The sequence below is a fragment of the Arachis stenosperma genome, chromosome 3, assembly GCF_014773155.1.
Source record: "Arachis stenosperma cultivar V10309 chromosome 3, arast.V10309.gnm1.PFL2, whole genome shotgun sequence".
NCBI classification, from domain to species: domain Eukaryota; kingdom Viridiplantae; phylum Streptophyta; class Magnoliopsida; order Fabales; family Fabaceae; genus Arachis; species Arachis stenosperma.
Genome location: NC_080379.1, coordinates 103,043,244 through 103,055,356, shown reverse-complemented (window position 1 = coordinate 103,055,356; position 12,113 = coordinate 103,043,244). Strand labels below are relative to the sequence as shown.

Genomic DNA, 12,113 nt, shown 5'->3' with positions numbered 1-12,113 from the left:
CAGCTAAATTGCATTGGTGACAGATGATATGAGGGAAGGCTAACCTTGCTAAAGTGGAGGTTTTGTCAGCCACTTTGTAAAGTTCTAGAGATATGACCTCATGAACTTCTACTTCCTCTCCAATCATGATGTTATGGATCATGATAGTCTGATCTACAGTCACTTCGGATTGGTTGCTAGTAGGAATGATGGAGCATTGGATGAATTCCAACCATCCTCTGGTCATGGTTTTAAGGTCATGCCTTCTCAATTGAACCGGCTTGCCTTTGGAGTCTCTTTCCACTGAGCTGCTTCCACACATGTGTTCATGAGGACTTGGTCCAACCTTTGATCAAAGTTGACCTTTCTAGTGTAGGGGCGTGCATCTCCTTGCATCATTGGCAAGTTGAATGCCAACCTTACATTTTTTGGACTGAAATCTAAGTATTTCCCCCGAACCATTGTAAGCCAATTCTTTGGGTTTGGGTTCACACTTTGATCATGGTTCTTGGTGATCCATGCATTAGCATAGTACTCTTGAACCATTAAGATTCCAACTTGTTGAATGAGGTTGTTGAGAACTTCCCAACCTCTTTTTTGAATCTCATGTCGGATCTCCGGATACTCATTCCTTTTGTGCTTGAAAGGGACCTCAGGGATCACTTTCTTCTTGGCCAAAACTTCATAGAAGTGGTCTTGATGGACCTTTGAGATGAATCTCTACATCTCCCATGACTCGGAGGTGGAAGCTTTTGCCTTCCCTTTCCTCTTTCTAGAGGTTTCTCCGGCCTTAGGTGCTATAAATGGTTATGGAAACACAGAAAGCAATGTTTTTTCCAAACCAAACTTAAAAGGTTTGCTCGTCCTCGTGCAAAAGAAGAAAGAAGGGAGGAGAAGAAGAAGAAAATAGAGGAGATTGAGAGGTTTGAATGGTTCGGCCAAGTGGGGAAAAGAAGTATTTATGATGTGTGAAAATGAAGGAGGGATGAGGGGTTGGGTTTGTGTATTAGGGTTGGGTTTGGGAGGGAAAGGATGTGAATTTGAATGTTGAGGTAAGTGGGGTTTTAGGGGAAGAGTGGATGGAGGTGATTGGTGAAGGGTATTTGGGGAAGGGTGTTATTGGAATGTGTGAAGAAGAGAGAGAGTGAGTTGAGGTACGTGGGGATCCTGTGGGGTCCACAGATCCTGAGGTGTCAAGGATTTCTCATCCCTGCACCATTCTGGCGTGTAAACTCCCCTTTGAGTGCCAATCCTGGCATTAAACGCAAGGCTGCTGCCCATTTCTGGCATTTAACGCCAGTTTTTCTTCCCTTTCTGGCATTGAACACCAACTTGGTGCCCTTTTCTGGCGTTAAACGCCCAAAATAGTGCCAAACTGGGCGTTTAATGCCCATTCTGCTACCCCTAACTGGCGTTTAAATGCCAGTAAGCTCCTCCTCCATGTGTGCTATTTTTAATGCTGTTTTTGAGTTTGCTTTGATTGTTACAGTTATTTTTGTGACTCCACATGATCATCAACATAAAGAAAATATAAAATAACAATGGAAATTTAACATAGATAAATAAAAATTGGGTTTTCTCCTAATAAGCACTTCTTTAATGTCAAAGCATGGTTGAGGCCTCCCAACACCAAACTTAGAGTTTGAATGTGGCGGCTCTGTTTGACTCTGTATTGAGAGAAGCCTTTCATGCTTCTTCTCCATGTGTACAGAAGGAGATCCTTGAGCTTTAAACACAAGGTAGTCCTCATTCACTTGAAGGACCAACTCTCCTCTGTCAACATCAATCACAGCTTTTGCTGTGGTTAGGAAGGGTCTGCCAAGGATGATGGATTCATCCTCCATCCTTCCCAATGTCTAGGATTATGAAATCAGCAGGGATGTAAAGGTCTTTAACCTTTACCAAGACATCCTCTACAAGTCCATAAGCCTATTTCTTCGATTTGTTTGCCATCTTTAGTAAGATTCTTGTAGCTTGTACCTCAAAGATTCCTAGTTTCTCCACTACAGAGAGTGGCATGAGGTTTATGCCTGACCCCATGTCACACAAAGCCTTCTCAAAGGTCATGGTGCCTATGGTGCAAGGTATTAAGAACCTTCTGGGGTCAGGTTTCTTTTGAGGTATCTTCACCTGAGCCAAGGCGTTTAGTACATTAATGAGCAACGGAGGTTCATTCTCCCAAGTTTCATTACCAGAAAACTTGGCATTCAGCTTCATGATTGCTCCAAGGTACTTAGCAACTTGCTCTTCAGTAATATCTTCATTCTCTTCAGAGGAAGAATACTTATTAGAGCTCAAGAATGGCAGAAGTAGGTTTAATAGAATCTCTATGGTCTCTGTATGAGCCTCAGATTCCCTTGGTTCCTCAATATGGAACTCCTTTTTGTCCAGAGGACATCCCATGAAGTTTTTCTCATTGGAAATCACGTCCTCCCCACTCTCTCCAGGTTCGGCCATGTTGGTCATGGTTATGGCCTTGCACTCTCTCTTTGGATTCTCTTCTGTATTGCTTGGGAGAGTACTAAGAGGAGTTTCAGTGACTTTTTTACTCAGCTGACCTACTTGTGCCTCCAAATTTTTTATGGAGGACCGTGCCTCAGTCATGAAACTGAGGGTGGTCTTAGATAGATCAGAGACTATGTTTGCTAAGATAGAGAGGCTCTGCTCAGAATTCTCTATCTGTTGCTGAGAAGATGATGGAAAAGATTTGCTATTGCTAAACCTATTTCTCCCACCATTATTGTTGTTGAAGCCTTGTTGAGGCTTCTGTTGATCCTTCCTTGAGAAATTTGGGTGATTCCTCCATGAAGAATTGTAGGTGTTTCCATAGGGTTCTCCCATGTAATTCACCTCTTCCATTGCAGGATTCTCAGGTTCGTAAGCTTCTCCTTCAGAGGAAGCTTCTTTAGCACTGCCAGATGCAGCTTACAATCTAGTCAGATTCTGAGAAATCATATTGACTTGCTGAGTCAATATTTTGTTCTGAGCCAATATGACATTCAGAGTATCAATCTCAAGAACTCCTTTCTTCTGAGTCATCCCATTGTTCACAGGATTTCTTTCAGAAGTGTACATGAACTGGTTATTTGCAACCATTTCAATGAGTTCCTGGGCTTCTACAGGCGTTTTCTTCAGATGAATGGATCTGCCCGCAGAATGGTCCAATATAGAAGATACCTATGATGCTCCATTCTGAAAGCATGTCAGAAGGACACCTTCTGATCAATTGCTTGTATCTTTCCCAAGCTTCATAGAGGGATTCACCTTCCTTCTGTTTGAAGGTTTGAACTTCCACTCTAAGCTTACTCATCTTTTGAGGTGGAAAGAATTTAGCTAAGAAGGTATTGACCAGCTTTTTCTAAGAGTTTAGGCTGTCTCTAGGTTGTGAGTTTAACCATATACTAGCTCTGTCTCTTACAGCAAAAGGGAAAAGCATAAGTCTGTAGAGCTCAGGATCAACTCCATTGGTCTTAACAGTGTCACAAATTTGCAAATTTTTAGCCAAGAATTGATGAGGATCTTCCAATGGAAGTCCATGAAACTTGCAATTCTGTTGCATCAGAGAAACTAATTGAGGCTTAAGCTCAAAGTTGTTTGCTCCAATGGCAGGAATAGAGATGCTTCTCCCATAGAAGTCAAAAGTTGGTGCAGTAAAGTCACCAAGCACCTTCCTTGCATTGTTGGCATTAGTGTTATTTTCGGATGCCATGTCTTCTTTTTCGAAAATTTCTGTCAGATCCTCTCCAAAGAGTTGTGCTTTAGCTTCTCTTAGCTTCCTCTTTAGAGTCCTTTCAGGTTTAGGATCAGCTTCAACAAGAATGCCTTTGTCGTTGTTCCTACTTATATGAAAGAAAAGAAAACAAAGAAGGTATGGAATCCTCTATGTCACAGTATAGAGATTCCTTGATGTGTCAGAGGAAAAGAAGAATAGAAGGATGAGGTAGAGAGAGGAATTCGACTTACAGAGAAAGAGGGGGTCCGAATTATCAAAGGAGGATAAGTGTTAGTGATTAAATAGAAAGAGATAGGAGGGAGAAGAACTTTGAATATTAAAATTAAAATAATTGGATAATTAAAAAGATTTTTGAAAATATTGTTAGTGATTTTCGAAAATTGTTAGTTGAAAAAGATTTGGAAAAAAATTTGAAAGGATAAGGAGTTAGAAAAAAAGAATTTGAAATCAAATTAAAAGAGATATGATTGATAAAGATTTGATTTTAAAAAGATATGATTGAAAAGATATGATTGAAGAAAATTTGATTTTTAAAAAGATATGATTGAAAAGATATGGTTGAAAAAGATTTGATTTTTAAAATTGATGACTTGACTAACAAGAAATTAAAAGATATGATTCTAAAATTCAAATATTGAACCTTTCTTAACAAGAAAGTAACAAACTTGAAATTTTTGAATCACAATATTAATTGTTAGCAAGGATTTTCAAAAATTTTAAAAGAAAAAGGAAAAAGATTTTATTTTGAAAAAGATATGATTGATAAAAGAGGATACGAAAAAGATAAGATTTTGAAAAATTAGTTTTAAAACTTGAAAAATTGAAAAAGATTTGAATTGAAAACAAAACTACCTCCTTGGTGCTATCCTGGCATTAAACGCCCAGAATGGTATCCATTCTGGCGTTTAACACCCACATGTCTACCTCCTTGGGCGTTAAACGCCTAGCCAGGTACCCTGGCTGGCGTTTAAATGCCAGAATTCCTTCTGCACTGGGTGTTTTGAACGCCCAGTTTTTTCTCTGTGATTCCTCTGCTGTATGTTCTGGATCTTCAATTCTCTGTATTATTGACTTGAAAAGACATAATTTTGAAATTTTTTTTTTTTGAATTTTTAATGATGTGAGAGAAAAACAACAAAATAAAACTAATCATGAAAAACTAAGATCAAATAAATAATGTATGCAAGAACACTTTGAATGTCAAGATGAACATCAAGAACATATTTTTTTTTGAAAAAATTTTTTAGAAAAGAAAGACATGCAAAACACCAAACTTAGAAATTTTCATACTAGAGACATTAACAAATTGAGAATGCACATGAGAAATAACAAAAGACACAAAACAAGAGAATTTAAAGATCAGACAAAGAAAATCGTCAAGAACAACTTGAAGATCAATGAAGAACACAATGCATGAGTTTTCAAAAAATGCAAGAAAAAATAAAAACATGCAATTGACACCAAACTTAAAAATTGACACTAGACTCAAACAAGAAGCACAAAATATTTTTGATTTTATGATTTTATGATTTTTTTGATTTTTTTTAAAATTATTTTGAAAAAGAAAATAAGAAACTCAAAATTTTTAATAAGAATTCCAGGAATCATGCAATGTTAGTCTAAAAAGATTAGACTTGGCTAACCAAGCTTCAGCAGGACACTAAATACAACAGCCAAATTGATGGGAATCAACTAGCTCCTGTGATGATAAAAGCATCATCTGAAACTCTAGAATTCATTCTTAAAAATTCTGAAGGAGAAAATAAAAAGAAAAATACCTAATCTAAGCAACAAGATGAACCGTCAGTTGTACAAACTCGAACAATCCCCGGCAACGGTGCCAAAAACTTGGTACACGAAATTGTGATACACATATTTTCTTCACATCTCCGCGTAGCTGACCAGCAAGTGCAGTGGATCGTCCAAGTAATACCTTACGTGAGTAAAGGTCGATCCCACGGAGATTGTCGACTTGAAGCAAGATATGGTCATCTTGTAAATCTCAGTCAGGCAGATTCAATTGGTTATGGGGTTTTGATAACTAAAAGATAAATAAAGCATAAAATAAGATAGAAAGACTTATGTAATTCATTGGTGGAAAATTGAGATAAGCATATGGAGATGCTTTGTTCCTTCTGAATCTCTGCTTTCCTACTGCCTTCATCCAGTCATGCGTACTCCTTTCCATGGCAAGCTGTATGTTGGGGGATCACCGTTGTCAATGGCTACCATCCGTCCTCTCAATGAAAATTGTTCGGCTATGGGTTACATAGGGCTAATCATCTGTCGGTTCTCGATCATGTCGGAATAAGATCCATTGATCCTTTTGCGCACTTTTACTGCGCCCAGCACTCACGAGTTTGAAGCTTGTCACAGTCATCCCATCCCAGTTCCTACTCGGAATACCACAGACAAGGTTTAGACTTTTTGGATCTCAAGAATGCTGCCAATTGATTCTAGCTTATACCAAGAGATATGCATTCAAGCTTGTTTTCAGGTAGAACAGAAGTGGTTGTCAGGCACGCGTTCATAAGTGAGAATGGTGATGAGTGTCACTTGATCATCACATTCATCATGTTGAAGTGCGAATGGACATCTTAGAACAAGAATAAGCTTGAATTGAATAGAAAACAGTAGTAATTGCATTAATTTATGAGGAGTAGCAAAGCTCCACACCTTAATCTATGAGGTGTAGAAACTCCATCGTTGAAAATACATAAGAACAAGGCCTAGACATGGCCAAATGGCCATGCCTCCCAAATAACATGAAACAATTGAAAAGGGTTCAAAGATCTGATCCCAAGATCAAAGATGATCAATAGATGAAAATACAATAGTAAAAGGTCCTATTTATAATGAACTAGTAACCTAGGGTTTACAGAAATAAGTAAATGATGCAAAAATCCACTTTCGGGGCCCACTTGGTGTGTTCTTGAGCTGAGCATTGAAGCTTTCATGTTCATAGACTTTTCTTGGAGTTAAACACCAGCTCTGGTGCCAGTTTAGGCATTTAACTCCAGCTTTTATGTCAGTTCTGGCATTTAACGCCAGAGAAGGGTCTCTGACCAGCGTTTTGACGCCAATATGGGCCATCAAATCTCAGAAAAAGTATGAACTATTATAAATTGTTGGAAAGCCCAAGATGTCTACTTTCCAACGCAATTGAGAGCGCACCAATTGGGCTTCTGTAGCTCCAGAAAATCCATTTCGAGTGCAGGGAGGTCAGAATCCAACAGTATTTGTAGTCCTTTTTCAGCCTCTGAATCATATTTTTGCTCAGGTCCCTCAATTTCAGCCAGAAAATATATAAAATCACAGAAAAACACACAAACTCATAGTAAAGTCTAGAAATGTGATTTTTTCATAAAAACTAATAATTATATACTAAAGACTAACTAAATTATACAAAAACTACCTAAAAACAATGCCAAAAAGCATATAAATTATCCGCTCATCATTCGGTCATATTGAAATGTAGGGTGAAGATATTGTTGAGAGCAAGGGAATGAACGGTGTGCATGTGGAGTTGAATAAGGACAAGGATCACCTCTTCATTGAGCACATGGGTTCGGTTTTCTAGGTGATGAGCTCTTCCTCACCATTGTGCAGATGTGTGCTTCCCAAGAATCCATTTCCAAGTATATGTGACATGCTATTCACCCTTATGATTAACTATACAGCATGGTCTTGTCACTTCTCACAATCTTCTCCTCTTCATGCTTATCCATTGGTGGACGAAATTGTGATCACTGTTCTTTGATCTGATTCATTGTAATTGGATTTATTCAATAATTGTCCTTATTTGAAGTCACAACTCCGTTCAACTAACCAGCAAGTGTACTGGGTCGTCCAAGTAATACCTTACGTGAGTAAGGGTCGAATCCACAGAGATTGTTGGTATGAAGCAAGCTATGGTCACCTTGCAAATCTCAGTTAGGGAGATTAAAGAGTAATTGTGATTATCATTAAATAGAAAGGAATAATAAAAGGGATAGAAGTACTTATGTAGATTCATTGGTAGGAATTTCAGATAAGCGGAATGGAGGTGCTGTAGAGCTCTAGGACGCCTGCTCTCCTATTCCTTCTACCCAATCCTTCTTACTCTCTCCATGGCAAGCTTTGTATAGGGGTTCACTATCAGCTGTGGCTACTTTCATTCCTCTCGGGGAAATAACCTGTACGGCTGTCACTCGCACAGCTAACCAGTCTGGAGGCATCACCCATGGTTGATAGCTACATCCCATCCTCGCAGTGAAAGCTAATGCACGCACTCTGTCACAGTACGGCCAATCACGGTTGGTTCCCGCTCCTACTGGAATAGAATCCCTCTTTTGCGTTTGTCACTAACGCCCAGCAGGTTAAAGTTTGAAGCACGTCACAGTCATTCATGAACGGAATCCTACTCGGAATACCACAGACAAGGTGAGACTTTCCGGATTCCCAGGATCCTACTCGGAACACCACAGACAAGGTTGGACTTTCCGAATCCAGATAAATGCCGCCATCCATCTAACTTATACCACGAAGATTCTGTTGGAGAATCTAAGAGATATACATTCAAGCCTTGTTACACGCAGAACGGAAGTGGTTGTCAATCACGCGCGTTCATAAGTGAGAATGATGATGAGAGTTATTAGCTCATCACATTTATCCTGTTCTTGAGTACGAATGAATATCTTGGAATAAGAATAGATAGAGAATTGAATAAAAGAAAATAGAACTTCATTAATCTTTGAGGTACAGCAGAGCTCCACACCCTTAATCTATGGTGTGCAGAAACTCCACCGTTGAAAATACATAAGTAAAAGAAGGTTCAGGCATGGCCGAATGGCCAGCCCCCTAAACGTGATCAATGATCTCCTAAGATGAAGAATAAAACAAAACTGAGATCAAAAGATGATTGATACATTAGTAAATCATCCTATTTATAATAAACTAGCTCCTAGGGTTTACATGAGTAAGTAATTGATGCATAAATCCACTTCCGGGGCCCACTTGGTGTATGCTTGGGCTGAGCTTGATCTATCCACGAGCTGAGGCTTCTCTTGGAGTTGAATTTCGAGTTGTGATGTGCTTTGGGCGTTCAACTCCGGATTATGACGTTTTCTGGCGTTTAACTCCAGAAAGGAGTGTGTACTTGGCGTTCAACGCCAGTTTGCGTCGTCATTCTTCGAATAAAGTATGGACTATTATATATTGCTGGAAAGCCCTGGATGTCTACTTTCCAACGCCGTTGAGATCGCGCCATTTAGAGTTCTGTAGCTCCAGAAGATCCATTTCGAGTGCAGGGAGGTCAGAATCCAACAGCATCAGCAGTCCTTTTGTCAGCCTTTTTCAGAGTTTTGCTCAAATCCCTTAATTTCAGTCAGAATTTACCTGAAATCACAGAAAAAACACACAAACTCATAGTAAAGTCCAGAAATATGAATTTAACATAAAAACTAAGGAAACATCCCTAAAAGTAGCTTAAACTTACTAAAAACTATATAAAAACAATGCCAAAAGCGTATAAATTATCCGCTCATCACAACACCAAACTTAAATTGTTGCTTGTCCCCAAGCAACTGAAAATCAAATAGGATAAAAAGAAGAGAATATACTATAAAGTCCAAAATATCAATGAATATTAATTTAATTACATGAGCGGGACTTGTAGCTTTTTGCTTCTGAACAGTTTTGGCATCTCACTTTTTCCTTTGAAGTTCAGAGTGATTGGTATCTTTAGGAACTTAGAATTTCAGATAGTGTTATTGACTTTCCTAGTTAAGCATGTTGATTCTTGAACACAGCTACTTTTGAGTCTTGGCCGTGGCCCTAAGCACTTTGTTTCCAGTATTACCACCGGATACATAAATGCCACAGACACATAACTGGGTGAACCTTTTCAGATTGTGACTCAGCTTTGCTGAAGTCCCCAGTTAGTGGTGTCCAGAGCTCTTAAGCACACTCTTTTGCTTTGGATCACGACTTTAACCACTCAGTCTCAAGCTTTTCACTTGGACCTTCATGACACAAGCACATGGTTAGGGATAGCTTGATTTAGCCGCTTAGGCCTGGATTAATTTCCTTGGGCCTCCTATCCATTGATGCTCAAAGCCTTGGATCCTTTTTACCCTTGCCTTTTGGTTTTAAGGGCTATTGGCTTTTTCTACTGCTCCTTCTTTTTTTTTTTTCTATTTTTTTCGCCACATTTTTTTTTTCTTTTTTTTTTTTTCGCTAGCTTTCTTTTTCACTGCTTTTTCTTGCTTCAAGAATCAATTTCATGATTTTTCAGATCCTCAATAACATTTCTCTTTGTTCATCATTCTTTCAAGAGCCAACAATTTTAACATTCATAAACAACAATCCAAAGACATATGCACTGTTCAATCATTCATTCAGAAAGCAAAAATATTGTCACCACATCAGAATAATTAAACTAAATTCAAGAGCTATTTTCGAAATTTATGTACTTCTTGTTCTTTTGAATTAAAACATTTTTCTTTAAGAGAGGTGAAGGACTAATGGAATTATTTATAGTTTTAAGGCATGGTTACATACTAATGATCATGAAATAAAGACACAAAACATAGATAAACACAATAATTAAAAACGAAAACAGAAAGAAATAAAGAACAAGGAATGAATCCACCTCTAGTGGCGTCTTCTTCTGAAGGACCAATGATGTTCTTCAACTCTTCTATGTCCCTTCCTTGCCTTTGTTGCTCTTCCCTCATTGCTCTTTGATCTTCTCTTATTTCTTGAAGAGTGAGGGCGTGCTCATGGTGTTCCACCCTTAGTTGTTCCACATTATGGCTCAAATCTTCCAAGGAGGTATTAAGTTGCTCCCAGTAGTTGTTGGGAGGAAAGTGCATTTGAGGCATTTGTTGATGATGCACTTCCTCATGTTCTTCTTGAGGGCCGTGAGGAACTTCCCTTGTTTGCTCCATCCTTTTCTTGGTGATGGGCTTGTTTTCTTCTATGGAGGCATCTCCATCTATGATAACTCCGGCTGAATAACATAGATGGCATATGAGGTGAGGGAATGCTAGCCGTGCCATGTATGAAGGCTTGTCAGCTATTTTGTAGAGTTCATTGGCTATGACTTCATGAACCTCTACTTCTTCACCAATCATGATGCTATGAACCATGATGGCCCGATCCACAGTAACTTCAGATCGGTTGCTTGTGGGGATGATGGATCTTTGAATGAACTCAACCATCCTCTAGCTACAGGCTTGAGGTCCAGTCTTCTTAGTTGGACTGGCTTGCCTTTGGAGTCAACTCTCCATTGGGCGCCTTCCACACAAATGTCCCTAAGGACTTGGTCCAACCTTTGATCAAAGTTGACCCTTTAGTGTAGGGGTGTTCATCACCTTGCATCATAGGCAAATGAAATGCCAACCTCACATTCTCCGGACTAAAATCCAAGTATTCCCCCTAACCTGGTGTATGTTTTCGGACTTGGGTTCATACCTTGGTTATGGTTTCTAGTGATCCATGCATTGGCATAGACTCTTGAACCATTAAAATTCCAACTTGTGTATGGGGTTGGCTATGACTTCCCAACCTTTCTTTGAATTTCAAGTCGGATTTCCGGATACTCATTCTTCTTGAGTTTGAAAGGGACCTCATGGATCACTTTCTTCTTTGCCACAACATCATAGAAGTGGTCTTGGTGGGCTGGAGATGAACTCTCCTTCTCCCATGACTCGGAAGTGGAAGCTTTTGCCTTCCCTTTCCTTTTCTTGAGGAAACTCCGGCCTTGGGTGCCATTGATGGTGAATGAAAAATAAAAAGCTTAGGCTTTTTACCACACCAAACTTAAAATTTGCTTGTCCCAAGCAAAAAGAAAAGAAGAGTAGAAGAAGAAGAAGAAAATATGGGAGAGAGGGAGAAGAGAGGGTTCGGTTATGGGGATGTGGTTTGTGTGTGTGAAAATGTAAAAGAAAAGAAGGGTATTTATAGGGAGGGGGGAGGGTATAGGTTCGGCCATGTGGGTGGGAAAGGGTGGGAAATGAATTGAAAGTAGTGGGGGTAGGGGGGGTGTATGGGGAAGAGGGTTTGATGGAATGGTGAATGGGGTAATTGGGAAGAGGAATTGAGGTGATAGGTGAAGGTTTTTGGGAAGTGTGACATTGAGAATGAGATTTGGATTAGAAGAGTGTGATTAGGATTAAAAGGAATGTGGTAGGTGGGGATCCTGTGGGGTCCACAGATCCTGAGGTGAGGATCCTGGGGTCCACAGATCCTGAGGTGAAAACAAATACCATTCTTCACCATATAGGGGTAACATGCCTTGATGCATCATTCTGGCGTTCAAACGCCCATTGATGCTTCTGGGCGTTAAACGCCCATGTTATGCACGTTTCTGGCGTTGAACGCCAGTTTCATGCTTGTTTCTGGCGTTCAGCGCCAGATT

General features: G+C 39.4%; 1 non-coding gene across 1 annotated transcript; it reads left to right on the top strand.

Moving 5' to 3' along the window:
* Positions 1-3,175: 3,175 nt before the first annotated feature.
* LOC130970928 (small nucleolar RNA R71) lies at positions 3,176-3,283 on the top strand. The gene has a single exon (XR_009082173.1). It is a non-coding gene; the product is annotated as a small nucleolar RNA R71 (small nucleolar RNA).
* Positions 3,284-12,113: the final 8,830 nt, after the last annotated feature.